The sequence below is a fragment of the Narcine bancroftii genome, chromosome 12 (genome assembly GCF_036971445.1).
Source record: "Narcine bancroftii isolate sNarBan1 chromosome 12, sNarBan1.hap1, whole genome shotgun sequence".
In the NCBI taxonomy this organism is placed as follows: domain Eukaryota; kingdom Metazoa; phylum Chordata; class Chondrichthyes; order Torpediniformes; family Narcinidae; genus Narcine; species Narcine bancroftii.
In genome coordinates, this window is record NC_091480.1 from 85248891 (window position 1) to 85275736 (window position 26846).

Here is a 26846-nt window from a genome sequence, read left to right on the forward strand (position 1 = left end):
AGAACCAAAAATCACTGTTGACGACACCCAGCTGACAAAGGTAAACAGCTTCAGATACCTGGGGAACATCATCTCAAGTGATGGGTCTTTGGACAAAGAAATTGACTCCAGAATCAGCACGGCCAACTGGGCTCTGGGGAGGCTGCGTGCCAGAGCGCTCAATCAACACAACGTCCACATCTCCACAAAGATGAAAGTCAACAGAGCTGTAGTCATCCCTTCTCTCCTAGATGGATGTGAGTCCTGGGTCTGTACCAACATCAATTACATCAAACAACTGGAGAAATTCCACATGTGCACCCTCTGTTCCATCTTTGGCATTCGTTGGCAAGACCTTGTCTCTGGCCTCGAAGGTTTCCAATTAAGAAAAAAACAAATGAGGTTTCCTAATGTCATCAAGTCAGGGTGATTAACAACCAGGTATGCCTGTTCGGTGTGTTTCTAATTTTCCATTTTTATTTTTATTTCTTTATCATTTAAAAAAAGGTATTCATCTGTCAAGTCTTTGGTGATTTTCAGAGCAAACCCATTCCCTCACTTATTACCTCACATGTCCACCAACACGTCTGATTTGATTCTTCTACCATGCACCTACACTCAGGGTATTTTAGAATGGTCAATTAATCTACCAACCAACATACATTTACTGTGTGGGAGAAGATCAAAATTCCCATGGGAAACCCATACTGTCACAAGGAAAACCTGTATACATCACACAGCTTTGAAGATCAGGACAGAACCCAGGTAGTGGGAACCTTGAGGAAACAACTCTGCCTCCTTTTGGTGGATGTGCACTGTTTTCACTGTGCATCAATGTGGTGCACAGTGTAAATCACTTCACAAATGTGTATGGGGGGGGGGGGGGGGGCCTGAGCTCAATCACAGAACTTAAATCTGGATACTATCAAGTGCCATTACTCATTGGATGAATGATGACCATTAGCTATGTGCATTGTTAAAAAATGCCATGAGTGAGAATATATACAATGCACACGAATAAAAGACCTGGAGACAGTGAGCGTTTGCTGAAAATGTTCAAGACTGGGTCACAGATGGCAAATGCAAGATCATTTTTGTGGTTCAACTTATTTAAGTAAGAGTTCAGGAGGACAACGTCTGTGAAGTAGCTTCTGGCCTTAAATCTTTTCCTGGTGGTGAAATCATTGATACAAGAAAGTCCATCTTATGTTGCCATCATGAGATTCCATGATAATTGTGGAAATTCAACTACTGGGAGCCAATTCATAAACTCTGATCCAACATAAAACAAGCACAGCTCTACATCTCCCCGACCATAGTCTATTCTGTTGCAACAAAGCTGAACCCTTGTTTCCTCATCAATAGAGTTCCTAGTTATTTTTCTCCAGAATGAGTAAGTCACCTTCATGATATACCTTTCAGAGCTATGTGATCCAAGATGTCTGGACTCTCATTATATTGTTCAAGATTCTTTCCTTCCAGCCGCTGAATGCGTCATTTTCCGCAATTCTCTTCTGTTCTATTCCTTTCAATACAGAAGACATGAAAAATAATACAGTATAAGAAATGCAGCAATGTACCAGCCCCTGGATGCAGTGAAACAGGTCTGTTCCTGCTCTAGTGAAGAAATTGTTCAATTGCCCCTTCATGAGACAGTTTCCATTAATTAATGAAAATCAAGAATGAACGACTCAAGTCGATGATATAAATTTGAAATAAACCAGAAAATGCTGAGGCACTTACCACGTCACGTGGCATCCGAGAAAAGTAAACCAGAATTAATATTTTAAGTTGAAGACCTTTCAAGAGAACTTCCAAAAATTGATTCCATTAAAATCAAAAGAACTGAATTTCTGAGATAGACGAGAACACTCATTCACTGCTCTATAGATTGTTTAACACATACAACCAATAACAGATGTTTGGGGCATAAAGATGGATCATTTGATCTGTGCCAGAATTGTGAGAGAACTATCCATTGTGATTTATCTTTCCTTCTGCCAATCCACTTCTGTTCCCCACCACCCTGACTTAAGCTTGAAAATCTTTGAATTATATTTCTCACTTGAATGTTCACCTCGCATCTGTGTGTCTGTTGTATGATAATCTCTTCTGACAATTAAACTGATTCTTCCTCTCAAAGGTTTTCCTGCTGTGCTCATTCCTCCCTTCCAACTCTCGCACAATTAAAACTTTCTCCTTTATGTAAAAATTTCCAATTCAGATGAAATAGCAAAAGCTCAAAGCTTTAATTCTGTTTTCCCTCAGCAGATGCTGCCTGTCCTGTGAACATTTCCAGCATTTGTATTTATATTTTGTATTTCCAGTATATGTAATATGTTACCTTTTCACTTTCAAATTTTTATTTTTATTTTACACATACAGCACAATAACAGACCCTTTGGCCACGAGCCCATGAGACCCCAATTAGCCCCAATTTTGAACAGTGGGAGGAAATCAGGGCACCAGGAGGAAACACCCGCAGACACAAGGAGAACATGCAGACAGCACTGGATTGAAATCCTGGTCACTGGGACTGTAACAGCATTGGGCTAACCGCTTCACTCTCCATTCAGCCCCTTGAGTATAAAGTTTCTGAATTTCTCAGTTACACAAATCTGCAGCTAATAAATTACCATCCATCATCACATTATTCAGTAAAATTAGGGAAGCTCTGGACAGACTGATGGATGGTTATTTGTCACAGCACATTTCCAAATAATTTGCTGATTGGTTAAAAACTAGATGACAGTAAAATTGCAAGTCAGCTGCAATCGTAATTATGATTTTAATGTTTTGCAAATTCACTATTTTTTGAAGAGCAGTTCAATAAATATTCCATCACTCCTGATGGTGCAGGGGAAGTGCTGTTTGGTTGAAGCTGCCATCTCTTTGAGTAGTTGCGACACTGAGTCGCTGTATCCTCTTTCAGCAAATGCAGTGATACAATTTCGAAGAGCAATTATTCAGGTGACCTCGACATGCTAACTGGTGGATTTGAATTCCTTTAAATGAAAATCCCACTCTTCCTGAATAGGGTCCCCATCCATACACACCTGCCTAAGGAGTAGTGCCATCCTGGGGATTCCTGAGGATTGCTTCCAGGTCTGCAGCTGGTATTTTTCTTATTTTATGAATTTTTAACCTAATTATCTCAATATTCTTATAACCTCATAAGATTCTCATGTAATCTTTGACATTTGTTTCCCCCAGGAATTAAGTGCCCCCAGTTGGGAATCAACATCACAAAAGCATATGATTTGGTCATTGTTGGATTACTGTTTGAGGGTCATACTGTACAGAAATGTCCTGTTCCTTTCCTGTGTTACGTCAGTTACAATGCTGAAGAACCTATCTTCTTCACATGTGCTGGTTTGTCCGTGGTCATGAGGTGTATTTTTTAAAACATTCTGGCCATCATAAGGGGTTGGTGGGCCAAGATTGGCTGCAAGATGGATGGACTGAGCTGGGGCCTGTTGCAAGATATTCTGTTTGTTTACAGAGAGGTTTTTTTCTTGCTTTTCCTATTGCCAACTAGAACGTATTGGAAAGCCATTAAACTCTTGTATTTTTTTTATCTTTCCGCAAACGAAAGGTACCAATTTCATGATTATTTAACAAGCTTTGCTTAAAACATTTTAATAGAGCTCGATTTTGTTATTTTAATCATTTGCAAAAATTTTTGAGCAAGGAAGTGGTTTTTTTTGTGTGAATAGAGCAGTTTTGAGGTGATGTCGTATAATCAACTCCTTTAGAGCACAAGAATTGTCACATTCTTTCTAAGTCTTTTGAATGTCATTCTGACAAAGTCAAAGCAAATAGCTTTATGTGAACTGAAAGCACAAAATATGGGGAGAAGGAATGAGTTTGGAAGCACGTCATGTAAAGCTATTAATCAAAGTATTTTTTCCAAAAATAAACTTCAGTTACAATAAATTATTTGCAAAAAAGAAAACTGAAGTATTTTTGGATCCTTAGTGTTATATCCATACATTTCCATCAATATATTGTTACCAAGATTAAAGATGAAAGATTCTTATATTGTCATGTAATAAAATAGAAAATATAATATTACACAAAATGTCTTTTACTTTAGCATAAGGCAGACAAAGATTTCCCATCAACAAAAATTGCCCAGCGCCCCTTCCAGTCAAAGAAAGAGAAGCAAAAGAGAATCCTCCCCCCCCCCCCCCCCAGTCACCAAATGTCCATGGATTCACCTCCAGCTCTCCTGCAGCCTCTGCAGCCACACAGACTTGAATCTAGCACCATTGCCACCACTGTGGCACCTTGGAGATACTTCCCAACCCCTCTGCTGTTTGAGGGATTTCCCCTCAGTCTCAGTCCCTCAATGCCCGATAATGGAAGGGCTTTAGACTGTGGTCCTTCCCCATAACGCCATCACATTGGCTGTGCCAAGCCGCAGTACAACATGTACTCCTGCAGCCTGGAATGTGCCGGTCGGCAGCATTCCCATTTCGGTTAATCAAGAAAAGTCCTTGATCCTATTGTATGCACAAGAACTATAATGAAAATAACAATTGTCCTGTATAAATCCTCTGGTAATTTCCTGGCTTTCCAATCTTTTGATTGCATTATTGAGCACTGGCGTTGAAAATTTGTCCACATTTTATGGTTAAATATGTTTTCTTTGCGTTGTATGTTGCTTGGCTCTCTTGTTAAATGTGACATGTGATGTGGTTTAATTATTGTGGTGTATTTTGACCCAAACTGCAGACTCTGGCCTTTGTGTGTGCTCCCTGCTCCGTGTATGCAGAGACCTAAATGTTTGTCAAGGCTGGCTCCCAATGACGATGAAAATGAGGCATTCTGGAATTACTATGCGACAAGGATTATAAATCTTTTTTTTTAAACTTTATTTAAGATTTTATAACATGAATAAGATATAAGATTACATTAAAAAAAATGAAATAATGAAATTACAATACAACATCAGTAATCTAAACAAACTATACCCCCCCAATAATTATTACACAACATTAATAAACCGACTCAAATTAATCCAACCCCCCCCTCCTTCTCCACCCCCACAATAAAGAGTGAAGGATTAATAAGATTAGTAATATATGTAAGAGAAAAAAAACCCACTTACAAAAAAAAACAAAAACATGAAACAATAATCAATTCTTAAAAAAGAATTGTAGCATGAGAAAAAAAGATTTAAAAAAAATTTTCTCTATAAAAATAAACCTTCACCAAATATCAACTAACTTCACATCTATCATCATATTAGTCACATAAACCACCATCTTAAAACAAAATCCAAACCTCATTAAGCATTGTACAATTCAATTTTAGTACTCTTCCACCATTTTTCCCTTTTGCTCTTGAATACTTATCCAATAAAAGCCCCAATACATTTAAATATCCCCAATCATGACTTTAAAATTCACATATCCAAATAATAAGATGCACGGTTGGAGGCGATATCAGCCCACTGGCGGTGGTCAATGTGGCAGGCACAACAAAAACTATATCTTCAACAAATGGAGCATAAACCACAAACAAAATTCAAGCCTTATTAAGAATTGTACAATTCAATTAATAACTTTCACCATTATTCCCTTCGTTCTGTAACTAAAATAAAATAATTTACACCAGAATTACCACTCCTTTCACCTTGAAGTTAAATAAAAAATAAAAAGCTTATCCATCCCATTCAGATTTAAATTTCAAATATTCCTTATCTACTAAATAAACTTTACAAAAAAGGATTATAAATCTAAAGGAGTGGGTGTCATTCAAGGCCCCACTTAATCCTTCATGATTATCTCTGAAGAGGGCTAATGACTGATGGAAGTTGGGAGGAGGAGTGTGTCAGAAATAATCCCTTTCCAAATAAAAAGAAAACAGGAAACAATTATGTTGTAATTTCACAGATGTCTGTGTAAAGGAATAAATTAATATGTTTTTGCTACACTTCCAATGCTCCAATGGAAAGCAGCACTAGTAATGAGTGTAAAACATTAAACACTGGTTAATATATTTGAAGTTTTCATGTGCTGATATGCATAATTGCTGTGTTCATCAATATTAAACTACAAAGTAATACGGTTGGTTTGCCAATACAGGCCACGCAACATCAATTACATGTTACTGTAGATTCTTAGCTGATTGACTCTTGTACCATCATCCTCAGGCTGACGCCAGCTTCTGCTTCACCCACAGCCAGTTCCCGTTCAACGATCAGATCTTTAGTCCGATCCCAAGACCTATGATCTCAGCAAGTCATTTAAATTTTTCTTTTTGTTGAGTCATCCACATTGATCTTTGAAGTTAAAAGTCCTTTGATCTTCAGATCACGTGGTTTACACTGATTCTCTGAATAAAACAGTTTGGCCAATCCCCACGAAGAGACTTGACAGCAGAAATCTAGGTCTGTGTTGCCATATCTTCTTTCTTTTCTTTGGCTTGGCTTCGCGGACGAAGATTTATGGAGGGGGGTAAAAGTCCACGTCAGCTGCAGGCTCGTTTGTGGCTGACAAGTCCGATGCGGGACAGGCAGACACGGTTGCAGCGGCTGCAGGGGAAAATTGGTTGGTTGGGGTTGGGTGTTGGGTTTTGCCATATAATGCAGAGGGAATGCTGCACCTCTTGAAAGGTGTTGTCATGAGGGACGAGATGGACTCTGGTCTCTCAAAATACCAAGGCACTGTGATCGAGAACAAGGGAGTCATTCTGGGTAACCTGACCAATATTAATCACCTAATCAGAATTACTAAAGTGAAGATTATTTGGCCACTGTTATGATGGTATTTGTGGAAACTTGCTGTGTGTACATTAGCTGATGTGCATCTTAATATTTCAATTGTGACCCAATTTTGTAGGACATCGTTTTATCCTAATGTCAGGGAAGCTTCAATGAAAGCAATTCTTTCCTTCCAACCTCTCAGAACACTGAAGCAGTCGGTCTGCTGAAATACTTTTTGCTAAAGATTTGTGGTGGCACGGTGACACAGCTGGCAGAACTGCTGCCTCAGAGCTCCGATGACCTCAGGTTCAAGTTCAAATTCAAATTTATTCTCAGAGCACAGTCATGACATCACATACAAGTCTGACCTATTTTCCCCCGTGAGCCAGGCAGAATTTCTACTTGTCGGTAATTTTAAACTGTTTTCAAGAAAAAAAAGATACATATACAAAAGACAGGAATATAAACAAAGGAAGAAATCTATCCAAATTGACTGTGCAAATGTAGAAAAATAATAAATATGCAGTAATAAATAATGTGCAAAGTAAAAGTCCTTAAACAGGCCTCTGATTGAGTCTGTTGTTGAGGAGTCTGATGGTGGAAGGGTAGCAACTGTTCCCAAACCTGCTGGTGCGAGCCTTGTGCCACCCTCTAACTCTTACCTGATGGCAGCAGTGAGAACAAAGCGTATGCTGGGTGATATGGATCCTTAATGATCGCTGCTGCTCTCCGACAGTTCTTTGATGGTGGGAAGAGTTTTGCCTGTGATGAACTGGGCTGTGTCCACTATCTTTCTGTTCATAGGTTTTAGTGCCCCTGGTCAGCACGCTTTCCACTGAACAACTGTTGAAGTTTGCCAAGGTTTCCGATGTCATACCAAACCTCCGCAAACTCCTGAGGAAGTAGAGGCCTCCTGTCCTCCATTGCCAACTGTGTGACTTTGCATAGCCTTCTTTTGACTACCACATCCCAATGATGTGTGGTAGGTTAATTGGTCACTGTCGGGTTTCACGGTTAGTGCAGTGGTACAGCACCAGGGGTCAAATCTGGAGTTTGTACACTCTCCCCATGTCTGCATGGGTTTCCTCCGGGTGCTCCGGTTTTCTCCCACCCTTCAATATGTACAAGGCTTGTAGGTTAATTGGGTGTAAATTGGTTTGGGCGGAACGGGCTTATGACCCAAAAGGACCAGTAACTGTGTTGTATGTCTAAATGTAAATTTTAAAAAATTAAATTGATTCGCGTGTGTAGGTGATCAGTCAAATCTGAAAGAGTTGATGGGAATGTGAGGAGACTGTTACAGGGAGTAAGAGTGGACAATTACTCTGAGTAGGCATGGACCTGGCCAACTTTCTTCTAAAGCACAGGAAAGTATCTCTCAATGTAAGCAGTACCTATAAGATGCTACACACAAAAGTCATTAACCATACTGTTAGCTGGTTAATATTCCATGTCAACACACTCTAGTTTTTCTGTGTTTTTATATTTTAGAGACGGAGCACAGTAACAGGCCTTTCCAGCACGCAAACCTCTACTGCACAAATACACCAATTAACCCACAAACCCTTTATGTTTAACTTGGATTTTAGAGATGTGGGAATGCGGGTTACAGATGTCTGACTTATCGAAAGCTCAGACCTATGAACGGACTATGTACAGCTTCAGTGGTTTGTCGGCTCGAGGAAGGAGAACGCCGTCCGCCATTTTGAGTCTGATCATGTTGCCGTTACCGTTGCTGGTGACAATCAAAATCAGCGCAATATGCCTGTTAGCCTGTTCTTTACTGCAAGAAAAAGCTCAAAGCCTTTTCAATGATTTAAAAGCTGCACGTTTTCCAAATTCCAACTTGCCCATAAATTTGACTTAAAGGCAGATCCAGGAATGGATCTCATTTGTAACCTGGGGACTGCCTATATCTCATGGACCCACAACTGTTAAACCAACGCCCAAAGGAAATAAATAGCCACAAATAGAGGCTCTATGACTCTATAAGTTAGAGTCTTGGAGCAGAGAAGGCTCAGAGGGATCTGATTAACTTTACATCCATTTGACATGATTCCCAAGAAAATTGTTTTTTAAAATTACTCAGGACATGGGCATGACTGGCAATGCTAAATTTTATTGCCTATTTATCAGTACCCTTAGAATCTGAGTGACTTGTTGGATTGCTTCCGACATGGTGGGTCTGAAGGCTAGGTGTTCTACCAAACCACTGAGGTCATTATTGGTAGCATTTCAAAAAATGACAGTATTACAATTTGAAAATCTGGGGTTAAGATTAAAGTTAGTCCATAGCCCATTGACTCTTTGGTGGCTTTCAGATCAATCCCATTATTATATTTCCTTGCAACCTATTCTCTTTCACATTCCTTCCCCTTACTTGAGGGGCCCATTAACAACAAGTCAAGTTTATTGTCATCTGATTGCACAAGTACAACCCGACGAAACAGCGTTCTCCGGTCCATGGGGGAAAACACGCAGACACACACTAGACATAGCACAAATATGTATGCAGGGCCAGTATTCATAGATACAAATAAATAAATAAATATGATTTCATGACTATGAGAGTCTCAGATGGTCAGTGTGTGCAGTTCCTTTGGTCATTCTCTCTGTCCGTGGGAAGTAGCTGTTCCTCAGCCTGGAGGTGCTGTCTTTGATCCTCCTGTATCTCTTATCTGACAGGAATGGCTGAAAGATGCTGTTTGCGGGCTGGAAGGGGTCCTCAATGAATTTGCGCACACTCTTCAGGCAATGATCCCGGTAGATCACTTCGATGGGGGACATAACATTTCTTTGGGTTGTGGGAGGAAACCCTTGCAGTCACAGTGAGAATGTGCAATCTTGATGCTGACAAGGCCCTAAGAACAGGATTGAACTCTAGATGTTGAATCTATACGGAAGCAGCATTACCTATTGTACCATTGTGCCACCCAAGCTTTTTTGGTCTTGTCATTTATCCTGATTTTGTATTGGTCAACATCCTTAGATTTCATATTTCAGATTTATTGTCAGAGTACACAAAGGACATCTCATACAACCCTGAGATTATTTTTCCTTCAGGGCAGAACTACCACTTATTGGCATTGCAAAAATAGCTCTACACCAAGTGCCCATGTAAACAAATAAAGAAATATAAACAAATTGATTGTGCAATACAGAAAGGAAAAAAATCAATAACGTGTAAAAATATGTCCTTAAATGAGTCGATTGAGTTTATTGTTGCGGAGTCTGATGGTAGAGGGTTAATGAACCTGATGGTATGAGTCGGGGAACCTTTACCTCTTTCCTGATGGTAGCAGCGAGAACAGAGCGTGTGCTGGGTGGTGTGGATCCTTGATGATTGCTGCTGCTCTCTGACAGTAGGATTTCCTGTAGATGTTCTCAATAGTAGAGAAGGTTTTGCTTGTGGTGTCCTGGGCTGTGTCCCGTACCTTTTTCAGGGCTTTATCCTCCGGGGTATTGGTATTCCCATACAACCACACTTTGTGTTCCTTTTACTAGTCAGGGCAATTATTCCTCCATCGTGGCTGTTTTGATATTTACATTGCACAAACTAGCCCTGACTTATTAATAGATACACACAGCTCTTCATTATTTGAAAGAACAGGGAAGCTCTATTCAGACATCAATATGTTAGTCTCGGGATATGCAGTGACTCGTGAAAGGTCATGCAACATACTGTTGAAATTAAGTTTAATTGAGATGCCTGGTGCAGAGAGGTTTAGTAGCACTTTCAACAAGAGGCATCTTGATTTCACCTACCATTCTACATAGACATTTTTGTCTGAGGAATGTACATTTCCTGTTCTTTTATTACAAAGCATTTTTACTTAACAAATCAAGCATTTGGAGCATTGAGGATAGCAGTCAAACACTTTGGAGCCTGGGATCCAGTGGTCAGCGAAGATGGAACAAAGATAGAGAGATGTTGGTATCTTCAAGAAGGATTGTGGCATTGTAGTATTGGTAGGGTTCTTCCAATGGATGGAAACTTGACTTAGGGGTAGTGATCAAAGAAGTGGGCAGGGAGTGAAGGAGATTGCTGCCATCGGGAAGGGAGTTATAAGGGAAATTCAACAAGTGCGTGTGATGGGATGGTCTGGGGCTTGGAATGATGGGATAATCCAAGACCAAACAGACCAAAATACTGGAGGGTTTCACAGCATTCTGAGGAGGTAAAGATATATTACTGATGTTTTGGGCCTGAGCCCTTCCTCGGGGTGTGATTGAAGATAGACAAGCTTCTGAATTAAAGAAACTGGGGAAAGGAAGGGCAAGAATTGGAGGGGAGGGGTGGGGGGAGTCCAGACCAGCAGACAGTAGGTGTTAATTGGATATAATAAGGAAAGGTGAGAATTAATTTTAGTTCTGTGAAAGGAGACAGAGGGAAAAGGGGGATGGGGGAGAGAGAGCGAGAGGAAAGGAGATGGGGAAAAAGATGGATGGGAAGGGTTTTAATGTAAATTGGAGGTCAATGTTAATGCCATCTGATTGGAGGGTGCTCATACGGAAGGTGAGATGTTGTTCCTCCAGTTTTCAGGTGATTTCAGTCTGGCAATGCTTCAGACCATGGACAGACATGTCAGCAAGGGAATTGGGTAAGGAATTGAACTGGGTGGCCACTAAAAGATCCACGCTATTGCGGCAGACAGAGCTGAGGTACTCAACAAAGTGATCTCCCAGTCTACACCCAGTCTCTACGATGTAGAAGAGACCACAACGGGACCACGGGATGCAGTAGATGACTCCTGCAGATTCACAAGTGAAATATTCCTTGGGTATTCCAGGGGTCTACGTCAATTGGATAGTTGGTGGACCAGGCTGATTGGATAGTCAGGAGTGGCGAAAAATCTGAATGTTGAAAGACAATGTCCTGTGGTGAGATTACAGAAATATAAGTTCCAAATAAGCAGAAGACCAAAATTGAATATACGGATTACTTACAGCATATCAATCCATATTGTAGCATTAAAATTTGATTATCCTGGGATTGCTGAAGGATGATCACTCCTGGGTAAATGTAGTTGAAAAATCCCACCATTTTGTGTTTGGAATTTTTGTCTGTACTGTATTTAAATACAGAAGTGCTAGATAATTTCTCTTCGTACTTCCAATTTTTTTTAAATAGTGAATAATGGAAATTGACCTGAAGATGAATGTTAATGAATATTTTGAAAAGTATCATGTGTAATGTGCGTGCCATTTGATAATTTGTTGTTTACATTTTAAAAATCCACTAGCGCTGCCTTAAAGGTAATATCTCTGCATCATACAATGCAACAGAGTCTCGGGATTGTTCTGGACCTATGGAGATTGCTACAGTTGGCCGCAGTGCTACAGGTCAGGGTTGGGGTTGGAGGGGTGGGTGTGATTACAAAGTTTATAAGGCACATGGATAAGAAAGGATGTGGGCAATGCCGGCAAATGGGGCTGCCTCAGGAGGGTACCTCATTTGGCATGGACGAATTGGCCTGTAAGGTCTGTTTCCATGCTGTAATGCTCTAGCTGTCAAGTTTTGGAAGAGGTTAGAATGGGCTTCTGACAGAGAATACAGGTACTCCCCGACTTGCGACCTATGTGACTTGCCTCCATCCGCACATATGCCTGAAATTTTTAAAAAAATTAAAATTAAATAAAAAATATAAAACTTACACAATTAAAATCAGGCCAATCTGTGGAAAATAACGCAGTGGTGGCCAACCTCTCGCGAGAGCTGGCTGTTGGTTGACCTCATGTGAGTGCTGGACTTTGTGGTTGCCATGTTGAGATATTTCACTATATTTTAACTCCTTTCCAAGGAAATGAGAGTGAATGGGATAGATCTAAGAGTCAGCATGGAACTGATGGGTCATTCATTGTCTAGGTTGTAAGAAGTTATAAAATGTCAAAAATAAAGAGCTTTAGGCATGATTGGGGACCATTTTCCTACAGGGCTACAAAGATGGTACTCCTTCTATAGGTCAACTAAGAATGAACGATAATTACTGGCCTTTTCATATATGCCTGCATCACAGCAATTTAATAAATAGAACAAGAACCTTGCAAGTGAACAGAAAGGATTTTCTATATCAGTGGTTCTCAACCTTTTTTTTAACCACTCATGTACCACCTTAAGTAATCCCTATGCCAACGATGCTCTGTGATTAGTAAGGGATTGCTTAAGGTGGGATGTGAGTGAGACGGGAAGGTTGAGAATCACTGCTCTAGACCTAGTGATTACTGAAATATTTTGCTTGAGAAAAATTGTCATTGGCCCATTTCTTTTGGAGTTATGAAACCGTGCACATAACGAGTCATTTGGGTACAATTAAAACAGTGGTTTTCAAACTTTTTCTTTCCACCCACATACCACCTTAACCAATTCTTTACTAATCGCAGAGCATCTATGGCATAGGGAATACTTAAAGCAGTATGTGAGTGGAAAGAAAAAAATGTTGAGAACCATTGCATTATATGTTTTGTCCTGCATTGTCAGTCCACCCTTTGGACTGTGTCCCCATTTTCTGAGACTGGTTTTATACTCAACTACCAGCTGGTTCATATTGGTGTCCATACTGTAGTTTGTCCATGGACCCAGTACATGTTTTGAAAGGTTAAAAATAGCCAGAGTTTAAAGAGTTAACTCTTCTAATGTTGGAAACGATAGTTTCTGCCTCAAAATGCAATAGTCCATGATTTTCTTGCCTTCAATTCTCCTCTCACTCTCAGTCCAAAATCTGGAGCATTGTCTTTGAGGCTAGGGCATTGCAAATAAATTTCTAAAACGATCGATAAATACGCTGACTTATTAATTTGACGCACATGGGGTATTCAGGATATATTGCTCCCATATGTTGCCGATTAATGTGGTTGAAGGTCATTTACAATTATTGCCAGTGTCTTTCAGGACAACCACTCCAGTGGGCTCAGCTGATTCAGACAGTAAATGGTGGAGTCATGCACACCAGGAAATCTTCCACTGGATTTGGTCTGGAGCAAGGGTGTGGCAGATGGGTTCAATGAAATGGGCAGAATTTTCTTGGTAAGATAGAAAATGTATGGCAATGAAGGGGGATCTTTAGTCCATTGAGTCTGCTCCATTTGAGAAAATGCTTCCTGTCTAATCCCTCCTTCCAGCTCTGGTTCAGAAGCCCTTCAGGTCATGTGATGAGATTTTCTGCCTCTACCACTCAAATAGTGTATTCCAGACCCCTACCATCTTGATGTTTCCTCATCCTCTCTCTCTCTCCTCCTTGTACGAATTACTTTAAATCCATTCCAGCATGGATTTTGCCAAGGAAATCGTCTTTTCTATTTGGACCCCTCATAATTTGTACACCTCAAGTTTCAAAAAGAAAATCTACTCCTTACAGCTAAATATATCCAGGCTTGGCAATAGGTGTTTTCATACTACCGCTGAAAGCCAGTATTTAATTGCATTTTTTTACTGTTTCACCTACCTGTGTGAACATGACCAACAAGGGATGGGGGATGGGGGGGGGCAGGGTCATTTTCGTCCTGGTACTTACCTGCCAAGGTAGGTAGTATCAGAGCTGATGTGAAATGCATTGGCTCCTATGTAAAAGACTTACCCGCCTTACTGGGACGCCAATGCTGTAATGCTGCAGGTCCCGACCCCTTTTGCACTGGGGGATGCCAGGTTCCTATGAACTGGCTTTTCTTGGTTCAGTGTGAATGCTCCGATCCAACCTGCCTCAGCTTTAAATCCGGGCCGTTGACAAGCCAATTTACTGGGATGTCATTGTGAAAGCACCGTATCTCCATTAATCTATTCAGGAAATTCTCCCTGATAACGGTTAATACAGGTAAGAACTACACAAAGCTTGAATAGTTAAATATCCTGCTTAGCTCAGTCAGGTGACCATGTAACCAAAAAGTAAAGAAATGATTGAAACGGAGGAGGGAAAATGGCGTGGGTAGTTAATAAAAGACAATTCACTAGTAGAAGGTTTATGTGCTGCATTATAAAATCCACTGGCTTGATAAACATCTGAAAATGTTTGGGTTAAATCTTGAATCAATGGTCTTCATTGTGCATTTATAATGTGGATTGACTTTTAAGATACAGCCTGTTTTGACTGTCTCAAAATTCTGGATTTAAAAGTCATTTAATTCTTGCAGTCCTAACTGTGTTAAAAATGTTGTATTTGCATGAGATGTTAAACTAAACACTTATCTGTGCTTTATTTTGGGCATAAATAGATACTATGTTGGTTTCCAGAGAGCAGAGAGAGTATTTTTGGTGTGTTAATTAGCCAAAATACTTCTGGTATTGCAGCAATTTCAAGGCTACTAATTGATACACCATCAATTACTCGAAAGACTGTTGTTGAGAAACCAATAGGCTTTTATTCACTTAAGAATAGCGACACATCCATACTGTTCAACTGTCCTGCACTGAGGAAGGGGCTGTGGAACAGCCACCTTTATACAGGAGCCTGTGGGAAGGGGGGGGGGGCACAGGTACAACCAGCCAATAGGTGTGCCTGACCAGACAATTACACATAACAGTGATTTACCACATTCACTCCTCCTTCAAGAGGGTGAGCCCTCGCAAGGTGCCGTGCCCTGATGGTGTTCCTGGCAGGGTACTGAAAACTCATGTCAACCAAGCTGGAGGGTTCACAGACATTTTCAATCTCTCATGGCTGCAGTTGAAGGTTCCCACCTGATTCAAAAGGGAATCATCTTACCAGTGCCCAAGAAGACCAGAGTGAGCTGCCTCAATGACTATCGCCCAGTAGCCCTCTCATCTACTGTGATGAAATAGTTTGAGAGGTTGGTCATGGACTGAATTAACTTGTACTTCAATAAAGTTCTGGACCCATTGCAATTCACCTAGAGCTCTCACCAGCACTCCACTCAGCCCTGGCCCACCTAGACTACAGCAGCCATGTACATCAGGGTAATTTTTTTTATCGACTACAGCTCAGCTTTCAACACCATCAGACCCTCAGTATTGGACATCAAGTTTCAAATCCTGGGCCTCTGCAACCAGATCCTTAACTTCCTTGTTGGAAGATCACAGTCAGTACAAATTAGAAACAAGGTCTCCTCCCTACTGACAATCAAATAGGCATGCTTAGCCCACTGCTCTACTCTCTACACACACCCATGACCATATGGCTGGCACAATTCAAATGCCATCCACATTCGCCGATGATACTACGGTTGTTAGCAGAATCCACAGATGGCCATGAGGAAGTGTAGAAGAGTGAGATAGCTTAGCAAGCTGACTGGTGCCACAACAACAGCATAAGGAAACTAAGGAACTCAAGGAGGGGGAAATCAGGAGAACATATACCAGTCGTCATCGATAGGGTCATTAGTGTAAAAGGTTAATAACTTTCAATTCGTGGATGTCAACATCTCTAAAGATATTTCCTGGGACCTCCACTTCAATGCAATCACAAAGGTGGCTTGCCGACAGCTATACTTTGTCAGGAGTTTGAGGAGATTTGGGACGTCACCCAAGATTCTCAAACATTTCTACAGACACATGGTGGAGAGCATTCTGACTGGTTGCACCAGAGTCTGATATGGAGTCACCAATATACGGGCCAGGAAAAGACTACAGAGAGTTTTGAACTCAGCCAGCACCATCTTGGTTACCAGCATTCACTTCATTAAGGGCGTCTATAAGAGGCCTCTATCCTCAAGGATCCTTACCACCCTTTTAATCTTTTTATTGAGTTTTACAGATCAAACACACATTGTATAAAGAACACATGGTTATCAAGTGTGAAGAACATAAGTACATTTCCAAAACTAAAACAACGGCGATATACCCCTTCCCCATACAATGTTGTCAGAATGACAAAAAAAGGAAAAAAAAACAAAGAAAATAACTCACTTCTACCACCAGGAAGGAGGTAGAGGAGCCTGAAGACAAAAAAACGTATGTTTCAGAAACACCTTCTTCCCCTCAGCCATCAAATTTCTGAATGGCCATTGAACTACAGACACTACTTCACTTTCTCTTCTTTTGAACTAATTTTTTAATATAAAAACGTAATTCATATCAATATTTGCCCCTGTGACGCTGCCACAAAACAATGAACTGAGTGACCTGTTCATGACAATAAATCCTCATTCTGGTTCTGACAAGATCCATTCTCTCAGAGCATGTCACAGATCCTCAAACATTAGCTGTGACATCACAACTTTACCTTATGGCCTCAGTTTATTATCGCCTGTCTTGCAAGCTACCACTAAACGAGATACCCAATTTGCAATTTATTGTTAGCAGGGTGCACCTAGAAATTATCTAAGGTACATAGTATTTGCTTAATTTCTGTCATGAAGATTAATATACACCTGAAATAATTGATCCTAATGTGTATGTGGAACTTAAGGATAAAATTAGACTTCATATGCTACAATAAAATATTTTAAAACATTCTCTTTGTTCAAGAAAGCCGAATAACTGAATCTAAAGTCTTCCTATGTGTTTGCAATCATTCTTAAAATTTCACAAATTGAAGGGTGCTCTATATTACTTCAAATTAATGCCCGACTAGCTGATCTGACACTGAGAAAATCCGACCATAAGTGTTGAATTTGGGTCAGACTGTCTTTGAGAAAGTGCTCACTCTGCCTTGGGTCAAGTTCAGAGTGACGACGAGGTTGGAATTACTTGGTCCTGCTGAGAAATGTAGATGCTCTTCTTTTAATCGACTGGACTTTATTTCAATCTTTCAGATTATTTGTCATTGTTTTAATCTAGTTTAAATTATTTTGTAAAATAAATGAATCTTGACATTTTTATTGTTAAAAACATTTAAATCTGTCGACGAAGTTCTCAAGCCTGAAAAGTTGGTTCCGAACTTTTGCTGCGTGACCTGCTGAGTTTCTTTGGCTTCTAAAAACTACAATCACAGCGTCTACAGACTTTCTGCTTTAAATCTGTTTCATTGCCTAAACGTCTTTTGATGATCAGTGAACTGTCGAGAAGTTTTGAGGATCAGGTTCTCAGGACAGAAATCCTGAGATGAATCCTGTGCTTGGAAGGGTGGTGGGGGAACGGGACACATGATCATATCAGAAGCAGTGTGGAGATTCCACTCATATGGCCCTCTGGAAATGGGAAAGTAACTACAGGTGGTTGTAGACCACATGGGTACAGTGGGCTGGCTCCAGAATGATCAATCCCCATGCATTTCACCTGTCAATAACAATGGATTTGACACCTTCAGGCTATTGCCCTCAAATCTTGCTGTGACAATATCCTAGATAAAAGAATAACAGTTTGAAGCATATCCTGTACCACCTTCCTGGTGGTAGAAGTGAGCTAAAAGCATCAGCTCTTGTGGTATAGGGATCTAGATCGGGATTACATTGCCCAAGATTCCTTTGGTTTTTTTTTGTCATACACTAATGAGTCTATTATGTTTGTACAGCTACACTCATTTAATTTTCGGTTTACAAAACCTTAATGAATCCCACAAGCTAACGAGGGCAAGTCACAAATGAGAGGGTGGTGCAGCTGACTTCACACATTTAGACAAGAAAATGTTCCGTTCTTAAAGAAAAGGTATTGTTCCCCTTTGTCGCGTTACTGTACAAAGAGCTCAAAGCCTGCCCAGTGCTGCAGTGGTCAATAGAAACCAGATGTTGGCCAAGCAGCAAGTATGGAAATTATGACTCAGTGACCAGGATGGTAGTTTCATGCTTCATTCAGTCACAAAGGCTGTGTTTATAGAAGTTCAGTTACTTCAGCGTAATCCAATCAAAGACGGAATCAAATAGAAATGATCTGAGTGATGTTGAAATATGAAGCGGTCATTGAATTTGAAGAGGCGACCGCTGTCATAAAAACATAAGTTAGTTCGGTGTGTAAATGCATGATTCACTGGCAGTTTATTGTTGGTGAACACTTGTCAATAAGAAGTTAGCACCTCTGGTTATTAGAAAGCAGTGATCAACAACGAAATAGAAGTGATTCTATTTCTATTTTCCATCTGCAAAGAGTGAGGAAACCAGATGACGGATCCAGAAACATGCATTCAAATCACATCGTAACTGCTTAGAGATGTTAAAATTAGTTAACTAAATAAATCTGGAATGAAGTGCCTATTATCACTAATGAAAACCATGAAATTATTGATTGCCATTAATGCCCATCTGCCTAATTTAATAAAGCAGAGTCAACATGATTTCATGAACAGGAAATCATGTTCAATAAATTAAAATTTTAATTTTAGACGCACAGCACGATAACGGGCCCGTGACGCCCAATTGCACCCAATTGACCTACAACCCCCCCCCCCAGTACGTTTTGAACGGTGGGAGGAAACCGCAGCACCTGGAGGAAACAGACATGGGGAGAATGTACAAACTCCTTACAGACAGTGCGGGATTCAAACCCAGGTGTCAGTCACTGGCGCTGTAATGGCGTTGAGGTGACCACTATGCTAACTGAGCTGCCAGAGTTCTTTGATTGTTTAGCAAGCAGGATGGACAAAATAGGACCAGTTGGTGAAGTGTATTTGGAGTTTCAGAAGGTATAGAGTAAAGATATCGAACGTCCAACAGAACATCACAGGAACAGGCCATTGGGCTCATGATGTCTGTGCTAATTAACCATGATGCCAATTTAAACCTTTCCCAATTACCTGCTCAAGGCCTATATCCCTCCATCCTCTGACTGTTTATAAAGATTTTCAATATTCCTATTGAATCTGCTTCCACCATCTCCCCTGGAAAGACATTCCACGAACCTATCACTCTCGTCATAATAAATTTGCCTTGCATATCTCCTTTAAATTTTACCCCTCTCTCCTTAAACCTATGCCCTCTAGTATTGACCTTTCCACCCTGGGAAAAAGCCTCTGATGCTCTACAGTCACAATCAATGACTCTCATAATTGTACACTTCTAACAGGTTGCCCATCAGCCTTTGATGCTTCAGATAAAACAATCCAAGGTTGTCCAATCTCTCCTTATAGCTAATCCAGGCACCAACCCGGCGAACCTCTGTTTCACCTTCTCCAAGGATTCCACATCCTTCCTATCATGTGGCAACAAGAATTGCACACAATGTGGCCTTATAAAAGTTTTTAACAGCTGTAATGTGACTTGCCAACTTACAAGTGACACAACCAATAAGGCAAGTATGCTGTATGCTTCCTTGACCACCCCAGATGCTTATGTTGCCACTTTCAGGGAGTTATGGTCAGCCACCTCTGTATGTCATTGTTCCTAAGGGCCCTGCCATTAACTGCATATTTTCCTTATATATTTGACCTCCTAAATTCCACACCTCAGACCTGACTTAATTATACACTGGATTATTCTACCCTCTGCATTCTATGTCCAAGACAATTTCTTCTGGATTAGCCTACTATGAGCAAACCTGCTAAATGCTTTATTAACGTGCATAGAGACAACATCCACTGGTCTACCCTCATCAATTATCTTTGACCCCTCCTCAAAAATACAATTAATTTTGTAAGACATGTCCTTTCTTTCACAAAGCCATATTGATTATCCCTAACAAATACATGCTTTTCCAAATGCAAGCAAACCCTGTGCCTAAATTTGAACAGGCCCTTACACTCAAGTTAACCTACAACCCCTAGTACATTTTGAACAGTGGGAAGAAACTGGAGCCCCCAGGATATACTTCAGCCCATCAGTCCCACATTCCTCATTAATCCGGCACTACATATTTTTTCTTTCATATTCCGGGACCTAACCTCTACCTCTGTCCCTCAATTTGCTGACTTATTTCAACAGTTCCCAACCCCATAACATGTTGGTTTAAATGCTCCATGTGAGGATATTGGTTCTTCCACTGGTTTCACCTCTTTAGGTGCAATCCATCCTTCTTAAACAGGTCCTACCTATCCTAGTGCGAGCCCAATGATTCATGTACCTGAAGCCCTCCCCCTTTGTTGCACCAGCTCCTTAACCACACATTCAACTGAAAATGCCTCAATATTAGCCCTTTTTCCACTGGCATCCCAGTTAATTGGCCCAACAATGTCGCAGGATAGGAAGCCATTTGTGCTGTTTCCACTGAACCACCTTTAATTGGGACACTGAATAACTTTCCACTGAACATACTCATCCCTGGGGATCAGAGAGTCTACATTCGAATGGAATAGAATGGATGGAAGTTGTCTTTTTTCCAGTGTTTTAATCTGCACAATGTGGTGGATCACAGTAGTGCAGGTGTGACTTTACTAGACTGTACAGGCTCGCCTCTCACCCTGAAACTCCTCCCTGTAGATTCCCAATAAAGGCTGAATGTCCTAGTCTCCTCCCTCCATTCCAGCCTTGGATCTGGGGCAGCAGCATGTAGAGACATGCCCGAAATTTCTGGACATTAAAGCCTTTAATCACTCACTTCATGTCTGCTTGTGGTTATTGATCGCGCCACACATGCCAACGTCAGCTGATGCCGGAAATATGAATAGGGGTAGAGGCCATCAATTCCCGGTATGATTTGACGCTATTTGATGCCGGCGTGCTGATTGTTTTCCTTTCTCACTGGATCCTTAACCGGTTAATTCCTCATTAATTCCTGGGGCAAGGTGCCAGTGGAAAAGGGGCTAAAGATTACTGCACGTGATATTGGCGATGGGGGGGAGGGAGTTGGGAAAGTAATGACTTGGATGGTGAATAATGGAATACAGAGTTAGGATAAGTGGGTCATTTTTGGATTGGCACTCAGTGATTAGTGGAGTGCCACAGTCATCAATGTTGGAGCCTCAACTATTTATAAATTTTATTGATTACTTGGATGAAGGACAATATGTAGTGGAGGCTGATACAAATGCAGATGTGTTAGGAAGGTTTGAGGAATGCACAAAACGACTACAAATAGATATGGATATGTTAAGTGACAAGAGGGTCAAAGTTAATGGATATAATATGAGGGAAGTTCTAAGATTAGACACAGAAGGAAAATGAAACAAAAATTACATGGGTTTTTACAGATGTCTACAGACGTGTGGTGGAAAGTGTGCTGACCAGCCTGGTAGGGGGACACCAATACTCCAGAGGGTAAAAGCCTTGCAAATGGTAGTGGACACAGGCCATCATTGAGTACATCTACAGGGAACACTGCTGTTGGAGAGCAGCAGCAATCATCAGGGATCCACACCATTCAGCAGGCGCACTGTTCTTGCTGCTACCATCAAAAAAGAGGTCTAGGTGCCACAAGACTTGCACCACCAGGTTCAGGAACAGCTGCTATCCCTCCACCCTCAGACTCCTCAACGACAAACTCAATCAGGAACCCATTTAAGGATTCTTACGTGTGCACTTTGCTGATAATTTTTCTCTCTCTGTATTGCAGTCAGTTTGTTTATATGTGTATATCTGTACATTGAGTACAGTTTTTTTTTTGCATTGCCAATAAGAGGTAATACTGCCTTGCCCGTAGAAAAAAGAATCTCAGGGTTGTATGTGATGTCATGTATGTATTCTGACAATAAATCTGAATCTGAAATCTGAGACTGCAAAATCTTGCGGTGAAAAGAAAGGTGGGAATCATATGTCTCTTAACTGCAGTCTGAAATGCCTTGACAAGCCTGTCATAAGTCCCTTTTACTCATGCGTCCCACTAAATCGGCTGTTCAGTGTCCCAGGATAGGAATGGTGTTTTTGCTTGACCACTCTTAACTGGGACACTGCATGCATTCACACTTGGAAGGAGCCATCCTCAGGGTCAGGACTGTTCTCCTACTAGTGACGTCATGATGCATCGAGCGATGGTGGACCTGCCCTAAATCCTGATCAATATATTATGATCTTATATTTGAACAAAATTATAACATAATTAAGCTTTATGTACAGCACAGTATGAGCCCTTCAGCCCCTGATGTTGTTGTGCCGACCTAAATAAACCTTTATAAGCGACTGTGGGAAAGTGCGAGCAATAAATAGCAATAGCGGACTATTTTTAAACTGCGTGGGAAAGTTGGTAGCACTATTCCACACAATTTATAAAGACTGTGGGGAAAAAGCAATGGCAGACCTGCCTTCCCAGAATTCTGTGTAGCAGAGAAAGGGTTGTATGCACAGCTGCCTACACGGACCACTCGTCGAGGGCTCACGCCGGCATTGAGACGATTTTCATTCCACACTAGATCCTTGATTGGCTGCTAATTCCTGCAAGTGTGAAAGGACCTTGTGTAACAAAACGGCAGAACACGAGTTCAAGAAAGTTGAAGTTCAAGAAAGTTCAAGTCACCTCTGCATTCTCAAATCCTACCTGAAGTGGGAATAAATACAAGCCTTCCCCAAAATGCCCAAAATTTATGAATTAATAAAAGAAATATGGTGCCCCTCTGAGTATTGAATGCAATTTTAGATACTGTACAAGGAAATATTTTAAAAAAATAGAAGATTTGCAGATGATGCTATAAAGCCAAGATGCATTTCCAGAATCTAAGTATGAACTCTAAAGGAAGACAGGAGAAGCTTCCTGTCCTTCTGGGAGATGTTGGTATGGTGGTGAATAATGCAGTAGGTCATATATTGATGACAAAATGAACAACCACTTGTAACAAAAACACAAAATGTTTGTTCATTTTCCAAAATAATAGTCATTAGTACCACTGGCATTGAGGTTTGTGTACTGGGGCCAAGCCTGGGAGATTATTATCCACTCTGCAATTCAACGTCCCGCAATTTCACGTCCATTAATTTTAATGGTGAAAGTTAAACAATCCCATGAGGACTGAAATTACTCTTTGGAACAATCAGTGTTTGGGATGCAGAATAAAAAGTCAATGGAAAAACTCAACTCGTAGCCAAATCAATGTCGAAGCAGATCGTGGAATCTGCAAATAAATGGAGACCTGCAGATCTCTTGTTTCTTTGCCTTTCAGGTGACTCTATTTTTATTTTTGTTTGGTAATCCTTTTCATAAAGCAGACCGAATGTATTTTCATATTAAAGGAGCTATGTAAATACAAGCTGCAGATACTATACCTGTTGACTGGTCATTTTCAGTGGCCATTTTATCCTTTTATCTGTGTTCTGGCGGGGCTCTAACTTCGACAACCATAAACGGTTTCAAGTCTAAAAGCCTAAAGTAATCAGATTTGTATGTAAAATATTCAAGATCAAAGGAGTAAACAAATCATCTGTAAAATGCAGGATTAACTTTAGGAATGGCAGAAAACATTAGAATGTTTTTTTATTGATGTTAAAAATTAATCAAATTGCTCATAAAATAATCCTACATTGATCTGATCTGATAGAGGGAATATAAATCAGTGTGTTGTCAAATGCAAATTATTTGTGAAGTAGTTTTTACTGCAACAGATTTGCTCTCTAATGCTGTGAAAAAGTGTGATTTCTTTTGAGAGTTTCCATGTTGCGCAGTTTCAGGAGATACAAACAAAACAGTTTGATGGTTTTGTATGTTTCACGGCTGTAGCCACAGAAAATCTGTTTTACATTCCACCCACCACCCTTCCCCCACCCACCTCAAAATCAAATAAAGTGCAAAAGCAATCCACTGATTGTAACATTTCTGTCATAAGTTCCAGGGAACTATTGCTACACATTTATCGACCTAATCTACAGGAAGAGAAGTTTTGAAGAGATTTGTTCCTGACGTCCTGACTCCAACCACTCGCTAAAAGTAGAAGCTTGTGATACTGTGTTTTAATTTTGTTTGTGGGCACCCCATAGGATATAAATGGGATCCCCCTTACTTCTGAGCTTGTCTGAGATATCTCTTTCACTCACATTATCCTTCAGAGCAGCCTTAGCTGAACTGGTTAGATGGATATGAGAACGGAATGAAATAAATGCAGTAGACATGAAACTGCTCACTCTGTTATACATGAGAGCCCCACCAGAACATATAGAAAAGACCAGTCAACAGGTATCTACAAGTTGTATTTACATACTGTAGTTCCATTAATGTATTCTTTATTCTTTACCTCTATTCAAATGATCAAACTTGACCCTATATCTTGTCTACTGTTTCACCTGATCTCACTGCTAAAAACACTCAACAACTGTACAATCATAGGCCTCTCTGGATGAGAGTTTTCAAATATTCTCAACCCCCTGAGAGGAAAAAAGATATTTCTCTTCACCTCAGAGCTAGATACTGAACATTTACCCAGAGACCTCGGTTCCTAATCCTAGGCTTTACGTTGAAGAAACAATTTTTTTTTGGCTCATTAAATGTGATCTCTGTAAAGCCATGGCTTAATCCTGATCACTTGCTATTGGGGCTTGTCTGAATAATTTTGGAGAAGAATGGATTAGAGCTGCTGTTTTGTGGGATCTGTTTAATTTGTATATAACATTTAGAAGAGGATAATGGTTTATTGGTTGTAATTAAAAAAAACAATTAAATATACAGTATTGCAACAGGCCCTTCCGGCCCAGGAACCTTTGCCGCCAAATTACACCCCATTAATCTACAACCGGAGGAAACCCACGCAGAAATGGGGGGAACGTACAGACTCATTACAGTCAGTGATTGATTCAAACCCGGATCGCTGGCGGTGTAACAGCGTTGGTCTAATCTCTATGCTAACCATGCCGCCTTAGAAAATTGTTTGTAAACCCTCCCCAAGAGGTTGAATGGACACAAACACGATCTAGTGGGGTACAGTGGATAGGATTTTCCAGGCTATTTGAGGAAGAAACCTAGAAGAAAACAGAGCCTGCTCTACTATTTAATAAGATCCATTACCTCACATAGGTTCTTTGATTCAACCCATCTTAGTCATAAATAAATCCAAGAACTGAGCATCCACAGCCCACTGGGAAAGAGAATTCCAAAGATTTATAACCATCCAAGTAAAGAATTTTATCCTTATCTCAGTCTCAAAAGGCAGACTCTTATCCTGCGACTTTGGCCCCTAACTCTAAAATCTTCCGCATGAGGAAGCACGGTTGAACAGCTCTTTAGTAATCACAGATGTGTCATGTAGTTGGTGGCTTAGATTGTATAACTAAATCCAGAATGAACATAAATAAAAGATTGGCAGTTAAAGCCTATAGAGTGTAAGAGGTTAAACATATAGGAGTTTGAAGGAATGTGTTGCAAATGAGATGATGGTAAAATACTGCCAATTCCAACTAAAAGATGTAAATGTGTCAAAGATAATGGATGAAGTGCACCGCAATAACTGGCATTCTTTCTGCAGTATTCTTTAAAAGTACAAGTGATTTGAATTTTGTTAAGTGAGGGGTGTGACACCAGCAAAACTACCACTGTTTCCATCTTGAATCAAGCTAAATCAAGGCCGACCCTCTCATATTTGTATTTATTTACTGTATTTACCCAAGATATGTTTGGGATCTGTGTTGGAATCTGTTGTTAAAGTTCTGTCGACTTTCCTCATATCCCCCAGAATATTACACTTGCCCTGATATGTCAGTAAATTTGACAGAGTGCCCAAAATAACAAGCAGGGTTCTGTTTCAGATTGTTTAGCTACTGATTCTTTCCACATGATCCTCCAAGTAGTGCCAGAGTAACATTACACAGGGGTATATCAATGCAAAATAGCGCTGCTACTGACTGGACACGCCTCCGGAGACTAATCCCACCCAGGACCCTTGCAAACCACCCTTTTACTTTTGCTCTGGTCAGTCAAGGATGGATGGTGGTTTGAAAGTGTTCCAGTCTTTAGCTATTAAAAGCCTGATTGTTTCACTACTCAGCCTTTTGTGAAGGCATCAGGAGTGGCCAATGCGTCAAAATAAGCGGTGACAAGGAGGACTCACGAGAGTTGGCCTTGGTGGCCATCATGTTGTATCTGGCATAGTATAAGTTAAGAGTGAATGTGGCCACCATGTTGTATCTGGCATAGTATAAGTTAAGAGTGAATGTGGCCACCATGTTGTATCTGGCATAGTATAAGTTAAGAGTGAATGAGAGGATGAGGAAGGAGGGTGAGGAAGGATGACCCGGGGTGGGTGCAGCCAGAGCCAGTACCATGTCTGCCATACCCAAGGTATGCCCCGACATTACAGCAGCCTGTTTTAGGAATTCTTTTTTAACATGAATTAATAACCAAACAATTAGAAGCAATTTTTCATTTATTTCCAAGATCAGATATGGCTAAATTAAATAATTAATCTTTCTAATCGATTCGGTCTCTTCATACAACGGATGCTTTTTTATTTTCTCGTGCACAGAAATGACTGTTATTTGAAACATGTCA